Here is a 22,500-nt window from a genome sequence, read left to right as displayed (position 1 = left end):
GAATATCAATGTCAGATACTGAACCATTTCATAAATCAAACAGATGGATTACTTATGACGCCATTCAAAGGACATTAGGATCCTCTTTCTTAAACGCTGTATCTTTCTCAATTTTCTTATGCTTTTCTTTTCCCTCTACATAAACTTCATCTTCCACATAAACCTCAGTGTCTTTACTGAGGTCATGAAGACTTGATAGCAAATAGTACTTTTCTAAAACAAGAAGGGCTTGGTTACGAAGAAAATTTAATTGCGCAATACAATAAAAATGTTGCTTGATTATATTCATTTTTGTCTGAATGTCCATATACAATAGATTAGACAAAAATATACTGATGCATTTTTTAATATAACCCTATACTTACATTATACATATAGTACTTCATTCATATACATACTGTATAGTGGTACCTTTGTTTATGGGTTTAATTTGTTCTGGGAATGAGCTCACAAACTTAAATGCCAGTAAACTAAAAAAAAATTTCGCATAAGAAATAAAAGAAATTCAATTGGTATATTCCACACTTTATAAATAAATATACAGTATACTGTACTGTACACTTGCTTTGAAATGTTTTTAATGGTAGTAACTGTAGGAGGTCCTCAGGTTATGACGGACTCAAGTTACAATAATTTGCCATTACGAACGAGCTCCCAAAAGGTACAGTACTTAGAAAATCCTCATAACTCAATTTTGAGCAACGTTATTGCCCAAAGAACTTGGTTGGCTACCAGCAATAACATTGTTCACGTGTTCATGAGCATGTGTGTGCAGCTAGCATAGCGAACTAACCTACATCAGCATTACACATTTGCCAGCCCACCCTGTGGACGGGGCAAGTGTCCCCGTAGGTGAATTCTTGCTTGCTATCGTTTGTAAACATAAGCAGAATCTGACACTATCCCGTTGGGAAGAGAAGCTTGTGAAAATAACTTTGCAAGGGTATGTCTCACTAGTACGTTGTGTGAGTGCTCCGAAGAGCTCTCCATTCTGTAGGGAAAACAAGCCCGAGTAAGTAATCCTAAAAGATTACTTTTCACGAAACTAGGCATGTGACAAGACTCGTTGTGCCCAGGGAGCTGCAAGTGATCGGAAGAAAACCGTACTTCTAGCAAAAACCCTGAGGTATTGTCTTAGCGAGAGCGCATGTGTAATCGTTGTGTCAACCAACTCAGGGAAGAGTGTTTCCCATGAAGAAGTATAGTCTTGCATGTAAAGGTTTGTTAGCCCATAATGCAGAAAACACAAACACTAAGCAGGTTTATGCAGGCTTGCTAGTGCATGTTGGCAAGTTCCAGCGAGCACCCGTGAATGCCAGTAAGTGCTGGTGAATTTAGCAAATGCTGCTGTGCGTTAGCGAACCACTGAGAACACCAGTAAACGTCGAGTGCCAGGGCGCCAGCAAGCCTCCGTGAATGCTCAGTACTAGTACACATTAGCGAACACTGCTAGGCGTTAGCGAACACCGGTAAGCCTCCACGTTCACCCTTTTCAGTTCACATAGGTAAGGTCTGGTACCAGTGTGCACTGGCGAGGTGTGTGCACTGTCAACATAGGAGCTGGTAGAGCGCACTGGGGCGTGTGCTTTCTCAGCACCGGTGTGGTGTAATTTACCTGCACGTGCTTGCAAGGCGAGAGCTGATAGAGAGCACTAGCTTGCACACCATTCTCAGCTCACCCAGGTGTGTACCTGTGCGCACTCGCAAGGCGAGAGCTGGTAGAGCGTGCTGGCTTACGCACCTTACACAGGTGAGGTTTTAATCTACCTGTGCGCCCTCGCAAGGCAAGAGCTGATAGAAGTTGTTGGCATGCTCGTTTTCTCAGTTCACGAGGCGAGAGCTGATAGAGCGCGCTGGCTTGCAGGCCTTTCTCAACTTATCCAGGTAAGGTGAACCTGTAAGCATAGCGCTCTCTCTCCATGTGCCCAGAGCATGCTACCGAAGTAGCGCATTTGAGGCGCTCTGCGCACCACCGAAGTAGCACACACTTGTGGCAACAGTATATTGTGCTCTGCACGCTAGCGCGCACTGGCGAGTAGTGTCTCACAAACCAGCAATAGGTACTACTGTATATTAAGGCGAGCCACCTACTCATGCTTATCCTACCCCCTACAAGGGGTTGGAGAGTACTGTAGCTTTGTCATCCCCTCGAATGGGAACGAACTAGGCTGTACTGAACTTGAAGAACAGCAGTTTCTCCCTCGTAAGAGGTTGAAACCTAAGAGGGGGCAGATCCCAAAGAACTTGGTCTCACAAAGTTCCATGAGTTTTTTTGTTCCCAATAGGTACGAAGTAGGCAGTAACTCTGAAGCATTATCCTACGAGACTCGTCAATGAGAGTGGCGGGGACCACAAGCGGTCGGCAGGCATCGTCATTTATGGCAAAAACCCTGGAGGAAATATGCTAATGAGATTTGTTTTGTACCCAGAGGGTACGACAACGAGAAGGAGCTGCAAGCAGCCAACTACTCTTTCGTCGCTAAGCTCCAAAGAGCTTCAGCGGGACATGGATGAATCCAATACCCACTGGCAGAATCCCCCAATGGGGAAACCACTCAGGTGAAAGCAGTCTCTCCCCTGTACGGGAAAGGTAACCAACCTCTGTTGCCACTGTCGGCAATTCTCCGCGCAAGCAGGATGATTGCGGGCAGTGGAGCAGCTCTCCCTCGGAAAGGGAAACCGCTCATTGCTGTTGGTAATTTTCCCTGCAAACAGGAAGATTGCAAGACAGTGGCTGTGGAGCAGCTCTTCCTCGAAAGGGAAAAAGCTCAACACCTGCTGGAGGTTAACTTTCCCTCAGAAGGGAAAGTTGTTTGACACCCTGAGGTGGGGCTTCAAACAGCACTCTCTGCTTCCTGTCAACAAGCCTTGTTTAATTTGATGGTCGGCATCGAGTGTTTCCTGTGAAACATGGCCAAAACCAGTTTCAGGGTTCTCTCGAAGGGATCCCCAACTGGAAAACACCGAAGGAAACCAGTCTGCCACTGCTCTCGTTCCTACGCCGGGGCTGTTGTCTGCCAGCACTCAGCAAGGAAGGTAAGCCATAGTAGAGGGTGCTACAGTAAACTGTAACACCCTCGGAACCATTTCTAAGCATGGAGACCTGAAAGTCTCAAGGATGGTAGGGGCAGCCACAAGTGGCAACGGAAGAGACCTCCTCCGGTGGTAGACTTCGCAATGGGAAACGACGGAGTCCACACCTAGTGGAAGTCTGCAGTCAACATCTGAAAAAAGAAAAAAAAAAAAAAGCTTTTTTAAACTTTACGCCAGTTGCTTTTAATCGTAAGCCAATTAAAAGGTTTGAACGGGAGAGCAAGACTACGTATCAAAAAAGTGACGGTTAGTTGCTACTGCTGGTGTGACCAGGGTGGCTAGCCTACCCCGCTACTTACCGCCGTTAACCAGTGGAGGGTAGTTACACCTCACAAAAGCTTTAACAGCTAGTTTCAGCTGTGGCCAAAATAATACTTCTACGTAAGGAGGGAAAGGTTTGTATGTTGCGCTGGAATAACTCCCTATTTATGAACACTTCTTTCTTTCAGTCAGCAAAACTCACAAGAATATCTAATCTCAGTTACAAGACGTGGAAAGATAAATGAGTAAAATCTCAAGTATTCTATGCTGTACAACATAAATCAAGTGACTATAAATTAAAACTAAAAAAAATAATCAAATCTCCATATGACAAGAAATTGCTCCATACGTTGTGAGGAAAGTGTGCCTTCCCATTAAGGCATCAAGCTTATGCTGAAATTGCACTTTTCTAGGTAATCAAGTCCCACATAAAATTCTGAGAGGGATAAATGTGAAAAATAGCAATGATATCTATAATCATAAAGGTTTAAAAGGTTTAAAGGCCACTCATGAATGGCAGAGGCACGGGACAGTGACATTGCCCTATAAAGCAGAACAATGCTCTAGAGACTGACCATATATACAAACGATCAATCCCCAAGCCCCCTATAGGCTCTCCAAACCACCCATCCTTAGCTCCCAAGGAAGATGAGGTTGCATCGACCAAATAACTAATGAGTTTGAGCGCAAACCCTAGTCAGGCATTCACCAGTCAGGGACGTTACCACATCGGCCAGAGAAACTAACGAATTTGAGCAAGACTCGATCACCAGTCAAGCGTTCACCAATCAGGGACGTTACCACATCAGCCAGAGAAACTAATGAGTTTGAGCGGGACTCAAACCCCAGTCAAGCGTTCAAAAGTCAGGGACGTTACCACATCAGCCAGAGACACTAACGAATTTGAGCAAGACTCGATCACCAGTCAGGCGTTCACCAATCAGTGACGTAATCACATCGGCCACCACAGACCTAAGCCCCAGAAGAGGTTGTGGATGGGAGACCCCTTACCAGATGGGTATTACAGTAATTGTAACAGTGACCAATGACTGCAAAGCATCATGCAAAGCTAAGGGAAGATTTGGAAACTAAGTATGTGGAGCTACAGCAGCTGAGCGAGCAAGTACTGTACAGTAGAAGGTTCATTACTAACATAAATCATAACCTACGTATCAACCAATACTGTACCCTTAACAATTCAGGGTAGAATTATAATTCTATTCACAAGATTTAAATCAGGTCTGAACATATTTTAGAAAGGGGCAAAAACAATCAAAATTTCACGTATCAAATATTTTTTATATAATTCAGATATTTCAGATTTTGTTCACAAAAAAGATTTTCTAATTCTTTATGGAATGATGTTTTATAATAAAATGCGCTGATAATAGAAATCCCAATGATTATAATCTTTGCTCACAATTACTATAAAACTGCATTGCCATTGAAATATAATAGAGAAATAAATTATAAATACAATAGCAACCCGACAAATAAAAATATCGAGAATATCACATGCATGAATACCATAATACAAGTACTACTTTTTTTATTCAGCTATAACTATGAAATTTTAAAATTTCTGAGGAAATAATGATATACAGTCAAGCATCGGTATTCGCGATAGTTAGGTTACAGACACAGGCGCGATAAGTACAATATCAAATTCCAAAGTAAACTCTACACTCCCTATGAATATCATAACAACTCTCAAAGTCAAAATTTTTGGGCATAAGTATCTTTAAATAGTCAAAATGAGGAAAGATGCCTCATTCACACGACACATATACGCAGCCATTCACTAATAGGTAAAACTTGAATAATACAATATATTTATCAAGCTTTAATTGCAACTCATGCAAGAGAAAACTGATAGGAAATTTTCCAGTGACTACTGAGTACCACTAAAATTCTTGTTTTGGCTTTATCAAAAAATTCAGATGATCCCAGTCTGGGGAAAGAGCGAGAAAAAAAGACGCACTGTAAAAAATATCTTTTCGAACAATCATTAATGACGTCTCCTCTCCCCCCACACCATCAATGCCTTTGTGGACGCCAGGCCTTTGTTCTCACAAATCCTCAAGGAAGTTTGTGAGAAGGAGTTACTTGATTTTTCCAGGAGGAAAAATTCAATGAGTTGGACTTTTCGTCCAGAGTATTGGGAAAGAAGCGCAAATGAAAATGAGGCGATGCGAGTGAGGATGGGGGTATGAAGGATGCTATAAGCCCAGGGGCTCCAACAGGGAAAATAGCCTGGTGAGGAAAGGAAACAGGGAAAAACAAAATATTTCTGGAACAGTAACATTTAAATAAATATTTCCTATATAAACTATAAAAACTTAAAGCAAGAGGAAGAGAAATAAGATAGAATAGTGTTCTTGAGTGTACCCTCAAGCAAGAAAACTCTCATCCAAGATAGTGGAAGACCATGGTACAGAGGCTATGGCACTACCCAAGACTAGAGAACAATGGTTTGATTTTGGAGTGTCCTTCTCCTAGAAGAGCTGCTTACCATAGATAGAGAGTCTCTTCTACCCTTATCAAGAGGAAAGCGGCCACTGAACAACTAAAGCGCAGTAGATAACCAATTGGGTGAAGAATTGTTTGGTAATCTCAAGTGTTGTCAGGTGTATGAGGACAGAGGAGAATATGTAAAGAATTGGCCAGACTATTCGGTGTTTATATAGGCAAAGGGGAAATGAACCGTAACCAGAGAGAAGGATCCAATGTAGTACTGTCTGGCCAATCAAAGGACCCCAAAACTCTCTAGCAGTAGTATCTCAACGGGTGGTTGTTGCCCTGGCCAACCTACTAGTACCAAAAAGAAAAAGAACCACAAGATGAAGAAATAAATAAAGTTATTAAAAAACCTGGCTTGTTCTACATGCACAAATATGCAGGAACCCCATCAGTCATGACTCTAATCACTAAAGACACAAAAAAACAACATCCATAACATTGCTCGCTGCAGTCAATATATGCTTAACTTCTTTTGCCCACATTTTTCATTAAGTACAGTATTTGACAATTTGGTGAAAAACGTACTGAAAAATATAAACTTCAGCAGATGCACTCTTGAGAAAGAGAGAGGAGTCCTTGAATTAGCAGTTGAACAATGGATGAAACAGCAACTATAACCTTGATTCCATTTAACCCTGGATAGGTACGCTCCTCGGACACCCCTTTAAGGGTATACTCGGACGCGAACGACCCCGACGCCAAAAAAAATTCTTGAAAAATCAGTTTTTGCAGTAACCTCCTTTTTTCTTTTGCCAAAAAAAACTTCAATGAATGCTAAAACAACTGTAAAGATAAATACTACTCATCTGCAGAAAAACTATTTATTATAAATATTTTAAAAAATTAAGTAGAAAAAAAAAGACCTGACATAAAAATTCATAAAAAAAAGTTTATACATATATACACAAATCCTTTTAGGAATTGATTCTTGAATGTTTAGGACACATCTTGATGTATTTTGGATGAAGTCAGACCCATGGAGGTGAAGATCTGAAATGAGAAAAAAAGGGTAACTTTTTTTGGCCAAAAAAATTTGTCCAAATTTCATTAATTTTTTTGGGTACCCAAATGAAATAGGAAGTGGCTAATTTTTTTAGGGAATAAACATATGTTATCCTAAAATAGAAATATGTAAAAAAATCTTCATTATTTTGTAAATTACATTTATATCAGGGGCCATATCTAAAGGTAATTTTTTTAGTACTTAGAAATTTCGTAAAAAAATACATATATTTAATATATAATATGATATTTATGCAGGTAAAAATATACCAAAATATCACAAATTCTATAGGGAACAAGAATATATATAGATAGGGCAACTTACGCTTCGGATATGTCCACAAAATGGCCGCCAACCACACTGACTCAGACTCCCTAATCTGCCACTTGAAATGTAGGAAGGGTATGTCAATTTCAAGGTGTTATTTACTAATCTAATTATTATTGGATATGCATAAAAATTGTATGGTGGGTTGCTGGATAATTGTCGATTATTTTACGACTATAAAATTAAAATTCTGACCCAAAAAAAATTTTTTGAAGGGAAATAAAATCGAAAAAAAAAAAATGTAAAACAATATAATATTTTAGCTAAAAAAATTTGATGATATTCAATCAAAAAAGAAGTAAACAAAAATTTCCGACAAATAAACATCTAGAGGAATCATTACTCTGTGATAGTTCCTTAGTACGTAGTAATTTTGAAAGAATTGGGAAAAAACGAAAAAATGGCAATCACCGGAAAATCGAACACATACCTATATATACGCCATATCTGGCTAAAAAAAAGATAGGCATGGGTAGCCAGATCATCTAGAAACACTTTCCAACACTATAAAAATATAAGTTTTGCGACACTACTTGCCAATTCCTTACGGTAACATGACTAAGCAAAAAAATGCAAAACAAATAAAAAGGGGCACTCGCGGAAAAATGGCTAACATTCTAATATACGGCATTTCAGAAAAAAAAAACTCAGCCACGTGCTAGGCAAACCATCAAGGCACATTTTCCGACAAATAAACATCTAAATGAATCATTACTCTGTGATAGTTCCTTAGTATGTAGTAATTTTGAAAGAAATGGGAAAAAACGAAAAAATGGAAATCACAGGAAAATCGAACACATACCTATATATACGCCATATCTGGCTAAAAAAAAAGGATAGGCATGGGTAGCCAGATCATCTAGAAACACTTTCCAACACTATAAAATTATAAGTTTTGCGACACTACTTGCCAATTCCTTACGGTAACATGACTAAGCAAAAAAATGCAAAACAAGTAAAAAGGGGCACTCGTGGAAAAATGGCCATTCTAATATACGGCATTTCAGAAAAAAAAAATTTCAGCCACGTGCTAGGCAAACCATCAAGGCACATTTTCCGACAAATAAACATATAAATGAATCATTACTCTGTGATAGTTCCTTAGTACGTAGTAATTTTGAAAGAAATGGGAAAAAACGAAAAAAATGGCAATCACAGGAAAATCGAACACATACTTATATATACGCCATATCTGGCTAAAAAAAAAATAAGCATGGGTAGCCAGATCATCTAGAAATACTTTCCAACACTATAAAAATATAAGTTTTGCGACACTACTTGCCAATTCCTTACGGTAACATGACTAAGCAAAAAAATGCAAAACAAATAAAAAGGGGCACTCGCGGAAAAATGCCCAACATTCTAATATACGGCATCTCAGATAAAAAAAAAGACATGCACGTGTTAGCCCAACCATCAAGGCACACTTTCTAACACAAAAAACATGAAAAAAAATCAATAATATATGGCAATTCCTTACTACGTAGTAAATTTTTACAAATATTGAAAAAAAACAGAAATTGGTAACCGCAGTTAAATACCCAATATACCAATAACTACGTCGTATCTGACAAAAACAAAATCACGCATGGGTAGCCAGATCATCTAGACACACTTTCCAACACTAAAAAAGCAAAAGTTTTACGACACTATTTGGCAATATCTTACGGAAAAATGACTTGACAAAAAAATGAAAAAAAATTAAAAAGGGGCACTCGCGGTAAAATGCCCGACATTCTAATATACGGCATCTCAGATAAAAAAAAAGACATGCACGTGTTAGCCCAACCATCAAGGCACACTTTCTAACACATAAACATGAAAAAAAAATGAATAATATACGGCAATTCCTTACTACGTAGTAATTTTTACAAATATTGAAAAAAAAACAGAAATTGGTAACCGCAGTTAAATACCCAATATACCAATAACTACGTCGTATCTGACAAAAACAAAGTCACGCATGGGTAGCCAGATCATCTAGACACACTTTCCAACACTAAACAAGCAAAAGTTTTACGACACTATTTGGCAATATCTTACGGAAAAATGACTTGGCAAAAAAATGAAAAAAAATGAAAAAGGGGCACTCGCGGTAAAATGGTCCTCGTGGTGATGAACGACATTTTAACTAAAAAAAAAATCATGCACATGGTAGCCAAACAATCCACCAAGACTTTCCACAACTGATAACCTATACAAGTTGCACCATTCTACGACAATTTCATAATACGTAATAACTTTGATAATTATGCAAATTACCTTAGAAGGGTAAACTCGGTCGCGCTCGACCCCGATGCGTCTCAGAAATCGGGGAAGGAGTACAGCTACAGCAATGCACATCTGGAAACTACTAGAGCGTGTAGGGGAGACACCTCCTGCAGGTCGATCACCCACAAATTCAGTCACGGGGGTGAGTCACGTGAGAAAAACCTGTTTTTTTTTGACGCTCGGGGTCGCGAACGACCCACCGTACCTATCCAGGGTTAACCCTGGATAGGTACGGTCCTCGGACACCCCTTTAAGGGTATACTCGGACGCGAACGACCCCGACGCCAAAAAAAATTCTTGAAAAATCAGTTTTTGCAGTAACCTCCTTTTTTCTTTTGCCAAAAAAAACTTCAATGAATGCTTAAAACAACTGTAAAGATAAATACTACTCATCTGCAGAAAAACTATTTATTATAAATATTTTAAAAAATTAAGTAGAAAAAAAAAAAGACCTGACATAAAAATTCATAAAAAAAAAGTTTATACATATATACACAAATCCTTTTAGGAATTGATTCTTGAATGTTTAGGACACATCTTGATGTATTTTGGATGAAGTCAGACCCATGGAGGTGAAGATCTGAAATGAGAAAAAAAGGGTAACTTTTTTTGGCCAAAAAAAATTGTCCAAATTTCATGAATTTTTTTGGGTACCCAAATGAAATAGGAAGTGGCTAATTTTTTTAGGGAATAAACATATGTTATCCTAAAATAGAAATATGTAAAAAAAATCTTCATTATTTTGTAAATTACATTTATATCAGGGGCCATATCTAAAGGTAATTTTTTGAGTACTTGGAAATTTCGTAAAAAAATACATATATTTAATATATAATATGATATTTATGCAGGTAAAAATATACCAAAATATCACAAATTCTATAGGGAACAAGAATATATATAGATAGGGCAGCTTACGCTTCGGATATGTCCACAAAATGGCCGCCAACCACACTGACTCAGACTCCCTAATCTGCCACTTGAAATGTAGGAAGGGTATGTCAATTTCAAGGTGTTATTTACTAATCTAATTATTATTGGATATGCATAAAAATTGTATGGTGGGTTGCTGGATAATTGTCGATTATTTTACGACTATGAAATTAAAATTCTGACCCAAAAAATTTTTTTTGAAGGGAAATAAAATCGAAAAAAAAAAATGTAAAACAATATTTTAGCTAAAAAAATTTGATGATATTCAATCAAAAAAAAAGTAAACAAAATTTTCCGACAAATAAACATCTAGAGGAATCATTACTCTGTGATAGTTCCTTAGTACGTAGTAATTTTGAAAGAATTGGGAAAAAACGAAAAAATGGCAATCACCGGAAAATCGAACACATACCTATATATACGCCATATCTGGCTAAAAAAAAAGATAGGCATGGGTAGCCAGATCATCTAGAAACACTTTCCAACACTATAAAAATATAAGTTTTGCGACACTACTTGCCAATTCCTTACGGTAACATGACTAAGCAAAAAAATGCAAAACAAATAAAAAGGGGCACTCGTGGAAAAATGGCCATTCTAATATACGGCATTTCAGAAAAAAAAAATTTTCAGCCACGTGCTAGGCAAACCATCAAGGCATATTTTCCGACAAATAAACATATAAATGAAATATTACTCTGTGATAGTTCCTTAGTACGTAGTAATTTTGAAAGAAATGGGAAAAAACGAAAAAATGGCAATCACAGGAAAATCGAACACATACTTATATATACGCCATATCTGGCTAAAAAAAAAATAGGCATGGGTAGCCAGATCATCTAGAAACACTTTCCAACACTATAAAAATATAAGTTTTGCGACACTACTTGCCAATTCCTTACGGTAACATGACTAAGCAAAAAAATGCAAAACAAATAAAAAGGGGCACTCGCGGAAAAATGCCCAACATTCTAATATACGGCATCTCAGATAAAAAAAAAAGACATGCACGTGTTAGCCCAACCATCAAGGCACACTTTCTAACACATAAACATGAAAAAAAAATCAATAATATACGGCAATTCCTTACTACGTAGTAAATTTTTACAAATATTGAAAAAAAAAACAGAAATTGGCAACCGCAGTTAAATACCCAATATACTAATAACTACGTCGTATCTGACAAAAACAAAATCACGCATGGGTAGCCAGATCATCTAGACACACTTTCCAACATTAAAAAAGCAAAAGTTTTACGACACTATTTCGCAATATCTTACGGAAAAATGACTTGGCAAAAAAATGAAAAAAAATTAAAAAGGGACACTCGCGGTAAAATGCCCGACATTCTAATATACGACATCTCAGATAAAAAAAAAGACATGCACGTGTTAGCCCAACCATCAAGGCACACTTTCTAACACATAAACATGAAAAAAAAATGAATAATATACGGCAATTCCTTACTACGTAGTAATTTTTACAAATATTGAAAAAAAAAAACAGAAATTGGTAACCGCAGTTAAATACCCAATATACCAATAACTACGTCGTATCTGACAAAAACAAAGTCATGCATGGGTAGCCAGATCATCTAGACACACTTTCCAACACTAAACAAGCAAAAGTTTTACGACACTATTTGGCAATATCTTACGGAAAAATGACTTGGCAAAAAAATGAAAAAAAATGAAAAAGGGGCACTCGCGGTAAAATGGTCCTCGTGGTGATGAACGACATTTTAACTAAAAAAAAAAACATGCACATGGTAGCCAAACAATCCACCAAGACTTTCCACAACTGATAACCTATACAAGTTGCACCATTCTACGACAATTTCATAATACGTAATAACTTTGATAATTATGCAAACTACCTCAGAAGGGTAAACTCGGACGCGAACGACCCCGACGCGTCTCAGAAATCGGGGAAGGAGTACAGCTACAGCAATGCACATCTGGACACTACTAGAGCGTGTAGGGGAGACACCTCCTGCAGGTCGATCACCCACAAATTCAGTCACAGGGGTGAGTCACGTGAGAAAAACCTGTTTTTTTTTTGACGCTCGGGGTCGCAAACGACCCACCGTACCTATCCAGGGTTAAAGTCTTTCTAACATCAATTTCTTTGCAAATACTGACTTACCAAAATCTTAATTACCCTCGCAATACTATTAAAGTCTTTCTAACATCAATTTCTTTGCAAATACTGACTTACCAAAATCTTAATTACCCTCGCAATACTATTAAAGTCTTTCTAACATCAATTTCTTTGCAAATACTGACTTACCAAAATCTTAATTACCCTCGCAATACTATTAAAGACTTTCTAACATCAATTTCTTTGCAAATACTGACTTACCAAAATCTTAATAACCCCGCAATACTATTAAAGTCTTTCTAACATCAATTTCTTTGCAAATACTGACTTACCAAAATCTTAATTACCCTCGCAATACTATTAAAGTCTTTCTAACATCAATTTCTTTGCAAATACTGACTTACCAAAATCTTAATTACCCTCGCAATACTATTAAAGTCTTTCTAACATCAATTTCTTTGCAAATACTGACTTACCAAAATCTTAATTACCCTCGCAATACTATTAAAGTCTTTCTAACATCAATTTCTTTGCAAATACTGACTTACCAAAATCTTAATTACCATCACAAGTGCTATTCAAGTCTTTCTAATATCAATTTCTTTGCAAATACTGACTTACCAAAATCTTAATTACCCTCGCAATACTATTAAAGTCTTTCTAACATCAATTTCTTTGCAAATACTGACTTACCAAAATCTTAATTGCCCTCGCAATACTATTAAAGTCTTTCTAACATCAATTTCTTTGCAAATACTGACTTACCAAAATCCTAATTACCCTCGCAATACTATTAAAGTCTTTCTAACATCAATTTCTTTGCAAATACTGACTTACCAAAATCTTAATTACCATCACAAGTGCTATTAAAGTCTTTCTAACATCAATTTCTTTGCAAATACTGACTTACCAAAATCTTAATTACCCTCGCAATAATATTAAAGTCTTTCTAACATCAATTTCTTTGCAAATACTGACTTACCAAAATCTTAATTACCCTCGCAATACTATTAAAGTCTTTCTAACATCAATTTCTTTGCAAATACTGACTTACCAAAATCTTAATTACCATCACAAGTGCTATTCAAGTCTTTCTAACATCAATTTCTTTGCAAATACTGACTTACCAAAATCTTAATTACCCTCGCAATACTATTAAAGTCTTTCTAACATCAATTTCTTTGCAAATACTGACTTACCAAAATCTTAATTGCCCTCGCAATACTATTAAAGTCTTTCTAACATCAATTTCTTTGCAAATACTGACTTACCAAAATCTTAATTACCCTCGCAATACTATTAAAGTCTTTCTAACATCAATTTCTTTGCAAATACTGACTTACCAAAATCTTAATTACCATCACAAGTGCTATTAAAGTCTTTCTAACATCAATTTCTTTGCAAATACTGACTTACCAAAATCTTAATTACCCTCGCAATACTATTAAAGACTTTCTAACATCAATTTCTTTGCAAATACTGACTTACCAAAATCTTAATTGCCCTCGCAATACTATTAAATACTTTCTAACATCAATTTCTTTGCAAATACTGACTTACCAAAATCTTAATTGCCCTCGCAATACTATTAAAGTCTTTCTAACATCAATTTCTTTGCAAATACTGACTTACCAAAATCTTAATTGCCCTCGCAATACTATTAAAGACTTTCTAACATCAATTTCTTTGCAAATACTGACTTACCAAAATCTTAATTACCCTCGCAATACTATTAAAGTCTTTCTAACATCAATTTCTTTGCAAATACTGACTTACCAAAATCTTAATTACCCTCGCAATACTATTAAAGTCTTTCTAACATCAATTTCTTTGCAAATACTGACTTACCAAAATCTTAATTGCCCTCGCAATACTATTAAAGTCTTTCTAACATCAATTTCTTTGCAAATACTGACTTACCAAAATCTTAATTACCCTCGCAATACTATTAAAGACTTTCTAACATCAATTTCTTTGCAAATACTGACTTACCAAAATCTTAATTACCCTCGCAATACTATTAAAGTCTTTCTAACATCAATTTCTTTGCAAATACTGACTTACCAAAATCTTAATTACCCTCGCAATACTATTAAAGACTTTCTAACATCAATTTCTTTGCAAATACTGACTTACCAAAATCTTAATTACCCTCGCAATACTATTAAAGACTTTCTAACATCAATTTCTTTGCAAATACTGACTTACCAAAATCTTAATTACCCTCGCAATACTATTAAAGTCTTTCTAACATCAATTTCTTTGCAAATACTGACTTACCAAAATCTTAATTGCCCTGGCAATACTATTAAAGTCTTTCTAACATCAATTTCTTTGCAAATACTGACTTACCAAAATCTTAATTACCCTCGCAATACTATTAAAGTCTTTCTAACATCAATTTCTTTGCAAATACTGACTTACCAAAATCTTAATTACCCTCGCAATACTATTAAAGTCTTTCTAACATCAATTTCTTTGCAAATACTGACTTACCAAAATCTTAATTGCCCTCGCAATACTATTAAAGACTTTCTAACATCAATTTCTTTGCAAATACTGACTTACCAAAATCTTAATTGCCCTCGCAATACTATTAAAGTCTTTCTAACATCAATTTCTTTGCAAATACTGACTTACCAAAATCTTAATTACCCTCGCAATACTATTCAAGTCTTTCTAACATCAATTTCTTTGCAAATACTGACTTACCAAAATCTTAATTACCCTCGCAATACTATTCAAGTCTTTCTAACATCAATTTCTTTGCAAATACTGACTTACCAAAATCTTAATTATCATCACAAGTGCTATTAAAGTCTTTCTAACATCAATTTCTTTTCAAATACTGACTTACCAAAATCTTAATTACCATCACAAGTGCTATTCAAGTCTTTCTAACATCAATTTCTTTGCAAATACTGACTTACCAAAATCTTAATTACCCTCGCAATACTATTAAAGTCTTTCTAACATCAATTTCTTTGCAAATACTGACTTACCAAAATCTTAATTACCCTCGCAATACTATTAAAGTCTTTCTAACATCAATTTCTTTGCAAATACTGACTTACCAAAATCTTAATTACCCTCGCAATACTATTAAAGTCTATCTAACATCAATTTCTTTGCAAATACTGACTTACCAAAATCTTAATTACCCTCGCAATACTATTAAAGTCTTTCTAACATCAATTTCTTTGCAAATACTGACTTACCAAAATCTTAATTACCCTCGCAATACTATTAAAGTCTATCTAACATCAATTTCTTTGCAAATACTGACTTACCAAAATCTTAATTACCCTCGCAATACTATTAAAGTCTTTCTAACATCAATTTCTTTGCAAATACTGACTTACCAAAATCTTAATTACCATCACAAGTGCTATTAAAGGCTTTCTAACATCAATTTCTTTGCAAATACTGACTTAACAAAATCTTAATTGCCTTCGCAAGTGCTATTAAAGTCTTCCTAAAATTAAGTTCTTTGCAAATACTGACTTCCAAAAATCTTAATTACCATCGCAGGTGATACTGAAGTCTTTCTAAAATCAATTTCTTTACTAAAATAAGAATTGCAAGTGTAATTAATAGAAAAAGAAAAAGCACACCACTTTGCCAGGATGCCTGCAAACTTTAAATCAATCAATCAATCAAACATATCTTTGCACAGTTCTGCAAATTAAAGCCCCTGATTTGGCAACAGATCTAATTGTTTCAGAACCCCTAATTGTTACCACTGCGTCATCTTGTATTCCCATTTAAGAAACACTTCAATTTATCTATTTCGAAATAAAGGAAACCTACCAAGTATATTCTATTCTATCTCATTTTTCGTCCTCTTGTTTTGTTAAGGTTTTTCTAGTCTATATAGGAAATGTTTGTTTAGGTGCTGTTGCTGTTCTTAAAATATTTCCTTTTTCCTTGTTTCCTTTCCTCACTGGGCTATTTTCTCTGTTGGAGCCCTTGGGCTTAGAGCATTCTGTTTTTCCAACTAGGGTTTTAGATTAGCAAGTAGTAATAATAATAATAATAATAATAATAATAATCAAATGCCTTTAGACAGACAGCCTAAAGGCAGGACAGAGGGACATATAGACAGACAGACGCATCTACTATGAAGGGGGGTTGGGTTAAAAAAGGAAAGAGTAAAGGAATATAAAAATAAACATAAATAAAAAACATATTTGGGGACTAGGCAGTGACAAGTAAAGGTTAGAAAACATCTGACTACCTACATTCTTCAATAAACACCTCTCTCTCTCTCTCTCTCTCTCTCTCTCTCTCTCTCTCTCTCTCTCTCTCTCTCTCTCTCTCTCTCTCTCTCCCCCATAAAAAGAAATAAAGGTGGGCGTGTACTGACACAAACAAAGGGACAGAATACTAACATTCTTTTTCCTATTTTGATTCCTGCTGGATTTCTCAGACGTACACATCAAACAGAACATAAAATATTCTATGCCAGATATCATGGATTCTTTATAACGAGCAGAGAGAGAGAGAGAGAGAGAGAGAGAGAGAGAGAGAGAGAGAGAGAGAGAGAGAGATTCGCTGTCATTCTCCTGTGGCAATACCCAGTAGCAACTAAAGGGGACGTCCTTGCCAAAGTACCTAAAGGAAACCACAATATGGAATATGTCGGACGACAGGAATAGAAGAAGAATAAAAGAGATTGGGAAAACACACTGACTAAAGATATATATAAAAGGTTGTTTTAGTAATTATTGCTCTTTTAATAAACATGACTTATGTAAAAATAATGACAATTAGCACATACATATACATAGGCACTTCCCTTAATTTTGGGGGGTAGCCGACATCAAACAAATGAAAAAAGGGGGATTTTTCCTCTCTACGTTCCTCCCAGCCTGAAAAGGGTCTCAACCGAGTTCAGCTGGTACTGCTAGGGTGCCACAGCCCACCCTCCCCCGTTATCCACCACAGATGAAGCTTCATAACGCTGAATTACAATTATAATAGTATTAATTCTTTACTCATTCAACTAACACAAGGACAGAGAATACATGATGCTAAAACTCTCGTTGCCTACATAATTCTTGAAATTAATTCAGGACTCATAATTACTGGGTAATTAAATTATCAGTAATCTATGAAATTAGTTCATTTCAACTCAGTTATAAACATTTCTAATTCAAACTAATATTATGAGATAAGAATAAGTTCAAGAGAGACCAAATGCCGTATTTTAAGACAATATATTCTATTATATTTTAAAATGCCTCTTATTTATATTCACAGTTATATAAGAATTTTTCCTATTTGAGAGAGAGAGAGAGAGAGAGAGAGAGAGAGAGAGAGAGAGAGAGAGAGAGAGAGAGAGATTCACTATACCTGGAGGACAGCATGATATGAAACATGTATACGCTAAAGGTTTAAAGGTCACTCATGAATGGCAGAGACAAGTGACAGGACAACGTTTTCGAGACTGACCATATACACATACTATCAGACCCCAAGGCACCTCACCAACGAGCTCGGACCAGGGAGGGCCAGGTAATGGCTGTTGGTGACTCATCCGTAAGACCTATAGACTCCCCAAAAATCCCAATCCCTTGCCTACAACGATGATAATGTTGCAGCCATTATTCTGCACATTGTACCATGCCAGTTTTTGGTTAAAACTGAATATACTGTATACAGTATAAATATGCATATATATATATATATATATATATATATATATATATATATATGTATATATATATATATATATATATATATATATATATATATATACATATATATATATATATATATACAGTATATATATATATATATGTATATATATATATATTTATATATATGTATATATATATATATATATATATATATATTAGTGAACACAACTCGTCAAAAAGGACGACTAAATATTTATGTAGAAATGCACACACATGCACCCCCTCTTACCAGGGTATGAGTACTCCCTCTGCCCCCTGCCCAAGGGACGAGTAGGGCTAAACGTGACCGAAAAGGTAGAGCAACTTAGAAAACTGCAAAACGTAATTTTCTCTCCAGAATGAGTTGTTACCGATAAAAAAAAATCCTATAGATACTTCATGAATACGATTTACATATGAAGCGTATTCTAATACTTAGAGAGAAAGAACTGTATATAGCAATTAAACTATTTTCCCTAGTTAAATTGGTATATAAACAGATCAGAAAACTCCTTTACAACAGGTAACATCATCATCATCATCATCTCCTCCTACGCCTATTGACCCAAAGGGCCTTGGTTAGATTTCGCCTGTCGTCTCTATCTTGAGCTTTTAAATCAATACTTCTCCATTCATCATTCCTCTTTCACTCTTCATAGTCCTCAGCCATGTAGGCTTGGGTCTCCCAACTCTTCTAGTGCCTTGTGGAGCCCAGTAGAAAGTTTTGTGAACTAATCTCTCTTTGGGAGTGCGAAGAGCATGTCCAAACCATCTCCATCTACCCCTCATCATGATCTCATCCACATACGGCACTCGAGTAATATCTCTTATAGTTTCAACTCTAATCCTGTCCTTCCATTTAATTCCCAATATTCTTCTGGCGGCTTTGTTCTTAAATCAACTAAACCTCTTGGAGATTGTTCCATTGTCATACAATGACTCATGTCCATATAGTAACACCGATCTCACTAAACTGATATTAAGCCTGATTCTTATGTCATTTAACGCGATTTGATTTCCAAATTTTACTTAACCTAGCCATCGTCTGATTTGCAACAGGTACCATATGAAAATATTTTTCTATCTTAAATGAAATAATGAAATAACATTTCAAGAAATTCTACTAAACTATTAGACTTTTATGAGAATCGGTAGAACTTCAAAAGTTCAAAGTTGCTGCAAATATTTTTATGTTGAACAGGCTGACGTAAGTCTTTTTATAGTTTATATAGGACATATTTATTTTGATGTTGTTACTGTTTTTGGAATATTTCATTTGAATTTTTTCTCATATCGTTTATTTCCCTATTTCCTTTCCTCACTGGGCTGTTTTTCCCTATTGGAGCCCTTGGGATTATAGCATCTTGCTTTTCCATCTAGGGTTGTAGCTTAACTAATAATAATAATAATAATAATAATAATAATAATAATAATAACAATAATAATAATAATAAAACTACAACTCCGAATTAAAAACATTGTAGACCAAAAATAGCAGACGAGAGAATAATTCAACCGAGAAAAATGCCAAATGTGATATTGGCCTTTAGCATCACAATAGAGAAAATGATTTACTATTTCTGGTTGTGGTACAAATTGAAAGCTGGAGGGAGTATGTGCTATTCAGAGAAAACATTTATAGCAATCAGATTAAGCGTTAAAAATTAAAATCATTTAACTACAAGACTAAACCTGAATTATCTCTTTTCATTTTAAATGTAAATCACACTTCTATTTTTATCTCTGTCAGGTTCAACTTTGTTAAATATTAATTATATTATTTACGTTCTAAATAAAGATATCTTGATTACTGCAGAGCAGGATTAGAAATGAAACTATGAGAGAGATTACTCGAGGGTGGAAGAGACTCTTTCGCTATGGTAAGCAGCTCTTTTAGGAGAAGGACACTTCAAAATCAAACCATTGTTCTCTAGTCTTGGATAGTGCCATAGCCTCTGTACCATGGTCTTCCACTGTCTTAGGTTAGAGTTCTCTTGCTTGAGGGTACACTTGGGCACACTGTTCTATCTTATATCTTATTTCTCTTCCTGTTGTTTTGTTAAAGTTTTTATAGTTTATAAAGTGATATTTATTTTAATATTGTTGCCATTCTTAAAATATTTTATTTTTCGTTGTTCCCTTTCCTCACTGAGCTATTTTCCCTGTTGGAGCCTCTGAGCTTATAGAATCCTGCTTTTCCAACTAGGGTTGTTGCTTAGCAAGTAATAATAATAATGATAATAATGTGGATGAAATCTTGGTGAGGGGCAGATGGAGATGGTTTGGACATGCTCTTCGCACTCCCCAAGAGAGATTAGTTCACCAAACTTTCAACTGGGCTCCACAAGGCACTAGAAGAGTTGGAAGACCCAACTCGAAACTTGCAACTCTTCTTGTGCCTTGTGGAGCCCAGTTGAATGATTGGTGAAATAATAATTAATAATAATAACAATTAATAATAATAATAATTAATAATAATAATAAGAATTAATAATAATAATAATAATAATAATACTTGAAAATAATAATTAATAATAATAATAATAATAATTAATAATAATAATTAATAAAAATAATAATAGTAATGATAATAATAATAATAATAATAATAATAATAATAATAATTGAAAATAATAATTAATAATAATAATAATAATTAATAATAATAATTAATAAAAATAATAATAGTAATGATAATATTAATAAATAATAATAATAATAATAACAATAATAATAATAACAATAATAATAATAACAAATAATAATAAGATAATAAAATAATAGTAAAATAATAATAAAATAATAAAATAATAAAATAATAAAATAATAAAATAATAAAATAATAAAATAATAAAATAATAAAATAACAAAATAACAATAATAATAATAAAATAACAAAATAATAAAATAATAATAATAATAATAACAATAATAATAAATAATAAAAATAATAATAATAATAATAATAATAATAATAATAATAATAATAATAATAATAAAATGTACATAAACAAAAGTATGAAGGAGTAAACAACAATCACTAAAATCGGTTTCCAAATCTGGTGGTCCACTTGGCTCATGAATGTTGCAACAGGCAGTGATTAACTTTTTCGAGGCAGTTATGCAAATAGCCGTGAACATCTCGTTAATAAAGAAAAACAAAATTCTTAAATACCCGCAAAATTCCAGGGAACACACTCTCTCTCTCTCTCTCTCTCTCTCTCTCTCTCTCTCTCTCTCTCTCTCTCTCTCTCTCTACAAGTCATGAGGAAAAGAATGTTAAAATGTTTGGTAATCTACTATAATAATTAGGGCGTTGAGTCTAAAGCCCAATAAATAAGTTACTTGAGGATAACGACCCACGAGAGAGAGAGAGAGAGAGAGAGAGAGAGAGAGAGAGAGAGAGAGAGAGAGAGAGAGAGAGAGAGAGAGAATTATCTGAATTCGTAGTTTACTCTAATTACTGTTTAATATTTTAGATACTTATTTCAAATTATTGATAAACTCGTAGTCTAAATGTTGGATATTTGAAGCACATTAGTTTACATTAAATATACTAAGAGCCTTTAAACTATTATTACTACTAGCTAAGCTACAGCCCTAGTTGGGAAAGCAGGAAGCTATAAGCCCAAGGACTCCAACAGGGGAAATAGCCCAGTGAGGAAAGGAAATTAGGAAACACGGAACAGTGTGCTTGATTCTACTCTGAAACAAGAGAACTCTAACTCAAGGCAGTGGAAGACCATGGTATAGAGGCTATGCCACTACCCAAGACTAGAGAACAATGGTTTGATTTTGGAGTGTCCTCCTAGAAGAGCTCAATAGTCTGATTTTGGAGTGACCATCTCCTAGAAGAACTCAACGGTTTGATTTTGGAGTGTCAATCTCCTAGACGACCTCAATAGTTTGATTTTGGAGTGTCAATCTCTTAGAAGACCTCAATAGTTTGATTTTGGAGTGTCAATCTCTTAGAAGACCTCAATAGTTTGATTTTGGAGTGTCAATCTCCTAGACGACCTCAATAGTTTGATTTTGGAGTGTCAATCTCCTAGTCGACCTCAATAGTTTGATTTTGGAGTGTCATTCTCCAAGACGACCTCAATAATTTGACTTTGGAGTGTCAATCTCTTAGAAGACCTCAATAGTTTGATTTTGGAGTGTCCATCTCCTAGACCACGGGTTCTCAACCTTCTTGGCCCATGCACCCCTTTCACCATTTGCAATGATGTAATTCCCCCCCCCCCCACTTCCCGTCTTTTCCAAATTTGTCTCAAAAAGTGCACTGTATATAATATACAAATATTACTAAAA

This window comes from Palaemon carinicauda, chromosome 3, assembly GCF_036898095.1.
Source record: "Palaemon carinicauda isolate YSFRI2023 chromosome 3, ASM3689809v2, whole genome shotgun sequence".
Taxonomy (NCBI): Eukaryota; Metazoa; Arthropoda; class Malacostraca; order Decapoda; family Palaemonidae; genus Palaemon; species Palaemon carinicauda.
Note: the sequence above shows the minus strand (reverse complement) of the source record.